The following is an 8,895-nucleotide window of genomic DNA, read 5'->3' as shown; positions in this document are numbered from 1 at the left end:
TAGAGAGGTGACAGTAGCAGACATGCTGACAGAGAAGAATAGATGAGGGCTAGGGAGGTGACAGTAGCAGACATGCTGACAGAGAAGAATAGATGAGGACTAGGGGTGAGGTGACAGAGAAGAATAGATGAGGACTAGAGGTGACAGTGCAGACATGCTGACAGAGAAGAATAGATGAGGGCTAGGGAGGTGACAGTAGCAGACATGCTGACAGAGAAGAATAGATGAGGGCTAGGGAGGTGACAGTAGCAGACATGCTGACAGAGAAGAATAGATGAGGGCAGTAGCAGACATGCTGAGGTGACCAGGGAGGTGACAGACATGCTGACAGAGAAGAATAGATGAGGGCTAGGGAGGTGACAGTAGCAGACATGCTGACAGAGAAGAATAGATGAGGGCTAGGGAGGTGACAGTAGCAGACATGCTGACAGAGAAGAATAGATGAGGGCTAGGGAGGTGACAGTAGCAGACATGCAGAGAAGAATAGATGAGGGCTAGAGGTGAAGTAGCAGACAGGCTGAGAGAAGAATAGAGAGGGCTAGGGAGGTGACAGTAGCAGACAGGCTGACAGAGAAGAATAGATGAGGGCTAGGGAGGTGACAGTAGCAGACAGGCTGACAGAGAAAATAGAATAGATAGCAGACATGCTGACAGAGAAGAATAGATGAGGGCTAGGGGTGACAGTAGCAGACATGCTGACAGAGAAGAATAGATGAGGGCTAGGACAGAGGTGACAGTAGCAGACATGCTGACAGAGAAGAATAGATGAGGGCTAGGACAGGAGGTGACAGTAGCAGACATGCTGACAGAGAAGAATAGATGAGGACTAGGGAGGTGACAGTAGCAGACATGCTGACAGAGAAGAATAGATGAGGACTAGGGAGGTGACAGTAGCAGACATGCTGACAGAGAAGAATAGATGAGGGCTAGGGAGGTGACAGTAGCAGACATGCTGACAGAGAAGAATAGATGAGGGCTAGGGAGGTGACAGTAGCAGACAGGCTGACAGAGAAGAATAGATGAGGGCTAGGGAGGTGACAGTAGCAGACATGCTGACAGAAGAATAGATGAGGGCTAGGGAGGTGACAGTAGCAGACATGCTGACAGGAAGAATGACAGGGAGGTGACAGTAGCAGACATGCTGACAGAGAAGAATAGATGAGGGCTAGGGAGGTGACAGTAGCAGACAGGCTGACAGAGAAGAATAGATGAGGGCTAGGAGGTGACAGTAGCAGACATGCTGACAGAGAAGAATAGATGAGGGCTAGGAGGTGACAGTAGCAGACATGCTGACAGAGAAGAATAGATGAGGGCTAGGGAGGTGACAGTAGCAGACATGCTGACAGAGAAGAATAGATGAGGGCTAGGGAGGTGACAGTAGCAGACATGCTGACAGAGAAGAATAGATGAGGGCTAGGGAGGTGACAGTAGCAGACATGCTGACAGAGAAGAATAGATGAGGGCTAGGGAGGTGACAGTAGCAGACATGCTGACAGAGAAGAATAGATGAGGGCTAGGGAGGTGACAGTAGCAGACATGCTGACAGAAGAATAGATGAGGGCTAGAGAGGTGACAGTAGCAGACATGCTGACAGAGAAGAATAGATGAGGGCTAGGGAGGTGACAGTACAGACAGCTGACAGAGAAGAATAGATGAGGGCTAGGAGGTGACAGTAGCAGACATGCTGACAGAGAAGAATAGATGAGGGCTAGGGAGGTGACAGTAGCAGACATGCTGACAGAGAAGAATAGATGAGGGCTAGGGAGGTGACAGTAGCAGACATGCTGACAGAGAAGAATAGATGAGGGCTAGGGAGGTGACAGTAGCAGACATGCTGACAGAGAAGAATAGATGAGGGCTAGGGAGGTGACAGTAGCAGACATGCTGACAGAGAAGAATAGATGAGGGCTAGGGAGGTGACAGTAGCAGACATGCTGACAGAGAAGAATAGATGAGGAGAGAGTGACAGTAGCAGACATGGACAGAAGAATAGATGAGGGCTAAGAGGTGACAGTAGCAGACATGCTGACAGAGAATAATAGATGAGGGCTAGGGAGGTGACAGTAGCAGACATGCTGACAGAGAAGAATAGATGAGGGCTAGGGAGGTGACAGTAGCAGACATGCTGACAGAGAAGAATAGATGAGGGCTAGGGAGGTGACAGTAGCAGACATGCTGACAGAGAAGAATAGATGAGGGCTAGGGAGGTGACAGTAGCAGACATGCTGACAGAGAAGAATAGATGAGGGCTAGGGAGGTGACAGTAGCAGACATGCTGACAGAGAAGAATAGATGAGGACTAGGGAGGTGACAGTAGCAGACATGCAGACAGAGAAGAATGACAGAAGAATAGAGACATGCTGAGGAATAGATGAGGGCTAGGAGGTGACAGTAGCAGACATGCTGACAGAGAAGAATAGATGAGGGCTAGGGAGGTGACAGTAGCAGACATGCTGACAGAGAAGAATAGATGAGGGCTAGGGAGGTGACAGTAGACAGACAGAGAAGAATAGATGAGGACTGGGAGGTGACAGAGAAGAATAGATGAGGGGGCTAGGGAGGTGACAGTAGCAGACATGCTGACAGAAAGAATAGATGAGGGCTAAGGAGGTGACAGTAGCAGACATGCTGACAGAGAAGAATAGATGAGGGCTAGGGAGGTGACAGTAGCAGACAGGCTGACAGAGAAGAATAGATGAGGGCTAAGGAGGTGACAGTAGCAGACATGCTGACAGAGAAGAATAGATGAGGGACTAGATGAGAGGTGACAGTAGCAGACATGCTGACAGAGAAGAATAGATGAGGGCTAGGAGGTGACAGTAGCAGACATGCTGACGGAGAAGAATAGATGAGGGCTAGGAGGTGACAGTAGCAGACATGCTGACAGAGAAGAATAGATGAGGGCTAGGGAGGTGACAGTAGCAGACATGCTGACAGAGAAGAATAGATGAGGACTAGGGAGGTGACAGTAGCAGACATGCTGACAGAGAAGAATAGATGAGGACTAGGGGAGGTGACAGTAGCAGACATGCTGACAGAAGAATAGATGAGGACTAGGGAGGTGACAGTAGCAGACATGCTGACAGAAGAATAGATGAGGGCTAGGAGGTGACAGTAGCAGACATGCTGACAGAGAAGAATAGATGAGGGCTAGGAGGTGACAGTAGCAGACAGGCTGACAGAGAAGAATAGATGAGGACTAGGGAGGTGACAGTAGCAGACAGGCTGACAGAGAATAATAGATGAGGGCTAGGGGAGGTGACAGTAGCAGACATGCTGACAGAAGAATAGATGAGGGCTAGGGAGGTGACAGTAGCAGACATGCTGACAGAGAAGAATAGATGAGGACTAGGGAGGTGACAGTAGCAGACAGGCTGACAGAGAAGAATAGATGAGGGCTAGGGAGGTGACAGTAGCAGACATGCTGACAGAAGAATATATGAGGTCTAGGGAGGTGACAGTAGCAGACATGCTGACAGAAGAATAGATGAGGGCTAGGGAGGTGACAGTAGCAGACATGCTGACAGAGAAGAATAGATGAGGACTAGGAGGTGACAGTAGCAGACAGGCTGACAGAGAAGAATAGATGAGGGCTAGGAGGTGACAGTAGCAGACATGCTGACAGAAGAATAGATGAGGTCTAGGGAGGTGACAGTAGCAGACATGCTGACAGAAGAATAGATGAGGGCTAGGACAGAGGTGACAGTAGCAGACATGCTGACAGAGAAGAATAGATGAGGACTAGGGAGGTGACAGTAGCAGACAGGCTGACAGAGAAGAATAGATGAGGGCTAGGGAGGTGACAGTAGCAGACATGCTGACAGAAGAATAGATGAGGGCTAGGGAGGTGACAGTAGCAGACATGCTGACAGAGAAGAATAGATGAGGACTAGGGAGGTGACAGTAGCAGACATGCTGACAGAGAAGAATAGATGAGGGCTAGGGAGGTGACAGTAGCAGTAGCAGACATGCTGACAGAAGAATAGATGAGGGCTAGGGAGGTGACAGTAGCAGACAGGCTGACAGAGAAGAATAGATGAGGACTAGGGAGGAGGTGACAGTAGCAGACATGCTGACAGAAGAATAGATGAGGGCTAGGACAGAAGTGACAGTAGCAGACATGATGACAGAGAAGAATAGATGAGGGCTAGGGAGGTGACAGTAGCAGACATGATGACAGAGAAGAATAGATGAGGGCTAGGGAGGTGACAGTAGCAGACATGCTGACAGAAGAATAGATGAGGGCTAGGGAGGTGACAGTAGCAGACATGCTGACAGAGAAGAATAGATGAGGGCTAGGGAGGTGACAGTAGCAGACATGCTGACAGAGAAGAATAGATGAGGACTAGGGAGGTGACAGTAGCAGACAGGCTGACAGAGAAGAATAGATGAGGGCTAGGGAGGTGACAGTAGCAGACATGCTGACAGAGAAGAATAGATGAGGGCTAGGGAGGTGACAGTAGCAGACAGGCTGACAGAGAAGAATAGATGAGGGCTAGGGAGGTGACAGTAGCAGACATGCTGACAGAGAAGAATAGATGAGGGCTAGGGAGGTGACAGTAGCAGACAGGCTGACAGAGAAGAATAGATGAGGGCTAGAGAGGTGACAGTAGCAGACATGCTGACAGAAGAATAGATGAGGGCTAAGGAGGTGACAGTAGCAGACATGCTGACAGAGAATAATAGATGAGGGCTAGGGAGGTGACAGTAGCAGACAGGCTGACAGAGAAGAATAGATGAGGGCTAAGGAGGTGACAGTAGCAGACATGCTGACAGAGAAGAATAGATGAGGGCTAGAGAGGTGACAGTAGCAGACATGCTGACAGAGAAGAATAGATGAGGGCTAGGGAGGTGACAGTAGCAGACATGCTGACAGAGAAGAATAGATGAGGGCTAAGGAGGTGACAGTAGCAGACATGCTGACAGAGAAGAATAGATGAGGGCTAGGGAGGTGACAGTAGCAGACATGCTGACAGAGAAGAATAGATGAGGGCTAGGGAGGTGACAGTAGCAGACAGGCTGACAGAGAAGAATAGATGAGGGCTAGGGAGGTGACAGTAGCAGACATGCTGACAGAGAAGAATAGATGAGGGCTAGGGAGGTGACAGTAGCAGACATGCTGACAGAGAAGAATAGATGAGGGCTAGGGAGGTGACAGTAGCAGACAGGCTGACAGAGAAGAATAGATGAGGGCTAGGGAGGTGACAGTAGCAGACATGCAGACAGAGAAGAATAGATGAGGGCTAGGGAGGTGACAGTAGCAGACATGCTGACAGAGAAGAATAGATGAGGGCTAGGGAGGTGACAGTAGCAGACATGCTGACAGAGAAGAATAGATGAGGGCTAGGGAGGTGACAGTAGCAGACATGCTGACAGAGAAGAATAGATGAGGGCTAGGGAGGTGACAGTAGCAGACATGCTGACAGAGAAGAATAGATGAGGACTAGGGAGGTGACAGTAGCAGACATGCTGACAGAGAAGAATAGATGAGGGCGAGGGAGGTGACAGTAGCAGACATGCTGACAGAGAAGAATAGATGAGGGCTAGGGAGGTGACAGTAGCAGACATGCTGACAGAGAAGAATAGATGAGGGCTAGGGAGGTGACAGTAGCAGACATGCTGACAGAGAAGAATAGATGAGGACTAGGGAGGTGACAGTAGCAGACATGCTGACAGAGAAGAATAGATGAGGACTAGGGAGGTGACAGTAGCAGACATGCTGACAGAGAAGAATAGATGAGGGCTAGGGAGGTGACAGTAGCAGACATGCTGACAGAGAAGAATAGATGAGGGCTAGGGAGGTGACAGTAGCAGACATGCTGACAGAGAAGAATAGATGAGGGCTAGGGAGGTGACAGTAGCAGACAGGCTGACAGAGAAGAATAGATGAGGGCTAGGGAGGTGACAGTAGCAGACAGGCTGACAGAGAAGAATAGATGAGGGCTAGGGAGGTGACAGTAGCAGACAGGCTGACAGAGAAGAATAGATGAGGGCTAGGGAGGTGACAGTAGCAGACATGCTGACAGAGAAGAATAGATGAGGGCTAGGGAGGTGACAGTAGCAGACAGGCTGACAGAGAAGAATAGATGAGGGCTAGGGAGGTGACAGTAGCAGACATGCTGACAGAAGAATAGATGAGGTCTAGGGAGGTGACAGTAGCAGACATGCTGACAGAAGAATAGATGAGGGCTAGGGAGGTGACAGTAGCAGACATGCTGACAGAGAAGAATAGATGAGGACTAGGGAGGTGACAGTAGCAGACAGGCTGACAGAGAAGAATAGATGAGGGCTAGGGAGGTGACAGTAGCAGACATGCTGACAGAAGAATATATGAGGTCTAGGGAGGTGACAGTAGCAGACATGCTGACAGAAGAATAGATGAGGGCTAGGGAGGTGACAGTAGCAGACATGCTGACAGAGAAGAATAGATGAGGACTAGGGAGGTGACAGTAGCAGACAGGCTGACAGAGAAGAATAGATGAGGGCTAGGAGGTGACAGTAGCAGACATGCTGACAGAAGAATAGATGAGGGCTAGGGAGGTGACAGTAGCAGACAGGCTGACAGAGAAGAATAGATGAGGACTAGGGAGGTGACAGTAGCACACATGCTGACAGAGAAGAATAGATGAGGACTAGGGAGGTGACAGTAGCAGACATGCTGACAGAAGAATAGATGAGGGCTAGGGAGGTGACAGTAGCAGACATGCTGACAGAGAAGAATAGATGAGGACTAGGGAGGTGACAGTAGCAGACATGCTGACAGAAGAATAGATGAGGGCTAGGGAGGTGACAGTAGCAGACATGATGACAGAGAAGAATAGATGAGGGCTAGGGAGGTGACAGTAGCAGACATGATGACAGAGAAGAATAGATGAGGGCTAGGGAGGTGACAGTAGCAGACATGCTGACAGAAGAATAGATGAGGGCTAGGGAGGTGACAGTAGCAGACATGCTGACAGAAGAATAGATGAGGGCTAGGGAGGTGACAGTAGCAGACATGCTGACAGAGAAGAATAGATGAGGGCTAGGGAGGTGACAGTAGCAGACATGCTGACAGAGAAGAATAGATGAGGGCTAGGGAGGTGACAGTAGCAGACATGCTGACAGAGAAGAATAGATGAGGGCTAGGGAGGTGACAGTAGCAGACATGCTGACAGAAGAATAGATGAGGGCTAGGGAGGTGACAGTAGCAGACATGCTGACAGAGAAGAATAGATGAGGACTAGGGAGGTGACAGTAGCAGACATGCTGACAGAAGAATAGATGAGGGCTAGGGAGGTGACAGTAGCAGACATGATGACAGAGAAGAATAGATGAGGGCTAGGGAGGTGACAGTAGCAGACATGCTGACAGAGAAGAATAGATGAGGACTAGGGAGGTGACAGTAGCAGACATGCTGACAGAGAAGAATAGATGAGGACTAGGGAGGTGACAGTAGCAGACATGCTGACAGAAGAATAGATGAGGGCTAGGGAGGTGACAGTAGCAGACATGCTGACAGAGAATAATAGACGAGCAGTAGCAAGTTATACTGTGTGTCTAGGAGTCTGAAAGTACATTCAAACTAGGAACGTGAGCTGGACAAGGTCAGTCGAAACACTGAGTTTGTATGAGTTTGTTTTGTGTGTTTTTTGCTGCATTTACATAGGGATCCTTTTTGGCACTAACTGGTCTTTTGACCAATCGGATCAGCTCTGAAAAAGATCTGATGTGTAATGATCTGATGTGATTGGTCAAAAAGATCAGAATTGGGCTGCCTGTGTAAACGCAGCCTAGGAGTCTTATCTGAAGGCACATTTAAAAACTTGGCACAGGATCTGAACAAGGTCAGTCGAAACATTTAGTTTGTACGTTGAATTAAAAATGTTTAGTGGGAGTGAACAAAGAGCGTGTAGACAATGACACAACCTTTTGTGCGTCTTATCTTCCATCACAGACATGGGCCACTCAGAGGTCAGGGATCAGAGTCTCTGATCTATGTGGGTGTGAATGGCTCTGATAACTTTGTCATTATGGCTAAGTTTATGATCGCTCTACTCCTTTTCACTGTGTTTCTGTGGCTGGCAACTGTCAATATTTACAATCAATACAGTTCTATTGATTTGATTGGAAATGGAACTGAATGGGAGACCAATGAGCATACAGCAGAGTGAGTTGCGATGTAAATATTGATCCTTGCTATCTGGGATCGTTGGTACGTCCCTACCCCATTGAAGTTGACATGTAAAATGGTAAGGGTTAAGGTTAGGGTTTAGGGTCGGGATGTCCCAATGATCCCGGATAACACTAACCTGTAAATACTTCTACAACAATGACAAAAACAAAGACTAGTCAACAGACGTGTAAAATGGATGCCACTATGTGTTGAATTACCAAAGTAGTTTATCTACTGTAGACTGAAGTATAATAGCGGTCTTTAAAGTGTGTGCACTGAAACATATGACATTGTTGTAGATACAGAGGAAATCTTCATTGAAGATTTCAATCAAAGAAAGCTTGACTCAGTTGCTTGCATGTGACATAGCAGCCAGTTTGCAGTATGGGTCTTGGGAACTCATTCACCCAGAAACACCTGGCATAACAGACTTGCACAAGTGACAGGTGGCTAGAGATATACTCTCACACACACACACACCCTGTCCTACACCCTGGACACCCCCACCCTCCCACAGTGGTCATGGTAAACAAGAGTGAGAGCGGCCAGTGAAAGTAGTCATGTTGGTGGGTCACGTTTCACTGGGTTTAACCCTAGCGGCAGAGAGGTTAGAGCAGCGGGCTAGGAGCCAGAGGGTCGTCGGTGAAAATCCTGAATTTGAAGGAGAATCTGGTGGGGAGGGAGCTGGCAACCGAAGGGTTGCGGGTACGAGTATCCTAGAGCCAACCCTGTGTAAAGTC

The 8,895-nt window shown here is 48.5% G+C and overlaps 1 long non-coding RNA gene across 3 annotated transcripts; it reads left to right on the top strand.

Moving 5' to 3' along the window:
- The first annotated feature begins 535 nt into the window (after positions 1 to 535).
- Positions 536 to 6,910, top strand: LOC127922483 (uncharacterized). 3 transcript variants are annotated; one of them, XR_008111520.1, is made up of 4 exons: positions 536 to 596; positions 2,008 to 2,307; positions 3,014 to 3,061; positions 6,787 to 6,910. It is a non-coding gene; the product is annotated as an uncharacterized LOC127922483 (long non-coding RNA). The 3 variants fall into 3 exon arrangements; XR_008111519.1 differs by lacking the exon at positions 536 to 596 and adding an exon at positions 974 to 1,034; XR_008111521.1 differs by lacking the exons at positions 536 to 596; positions 6,787 to 6,910 and adding exons at positions 974 to 1,034; positions 4,156 to 4,362.
- The last annotated feature ends 1,985 nt before the right edge of the window (positions 6,911 to 8,895 follow it).

The sequence above is a fragment of the Oncorhynchus keta genome, unplaced genomic scaffold (assembly GCF_023373465.1).
Source record: "Oncorhynchus keta strain PuntledgeMale-10-30-2019 unplaced genomic scaffold, Oket_V2 Un_contig_25869_pilon_pilon, whole genome shotgun sequence".
NCBI lineage: Eukaryota > Metazoa > Chordata > Actinopteri > Salmoniformes > Salmonidae > Oncorhynchus > Oncorhynchus keta.
Note: the sequence above shows the minus strand (reverse complement) of the source record. Positions and strands in the feature narration are given on the sequence as shown.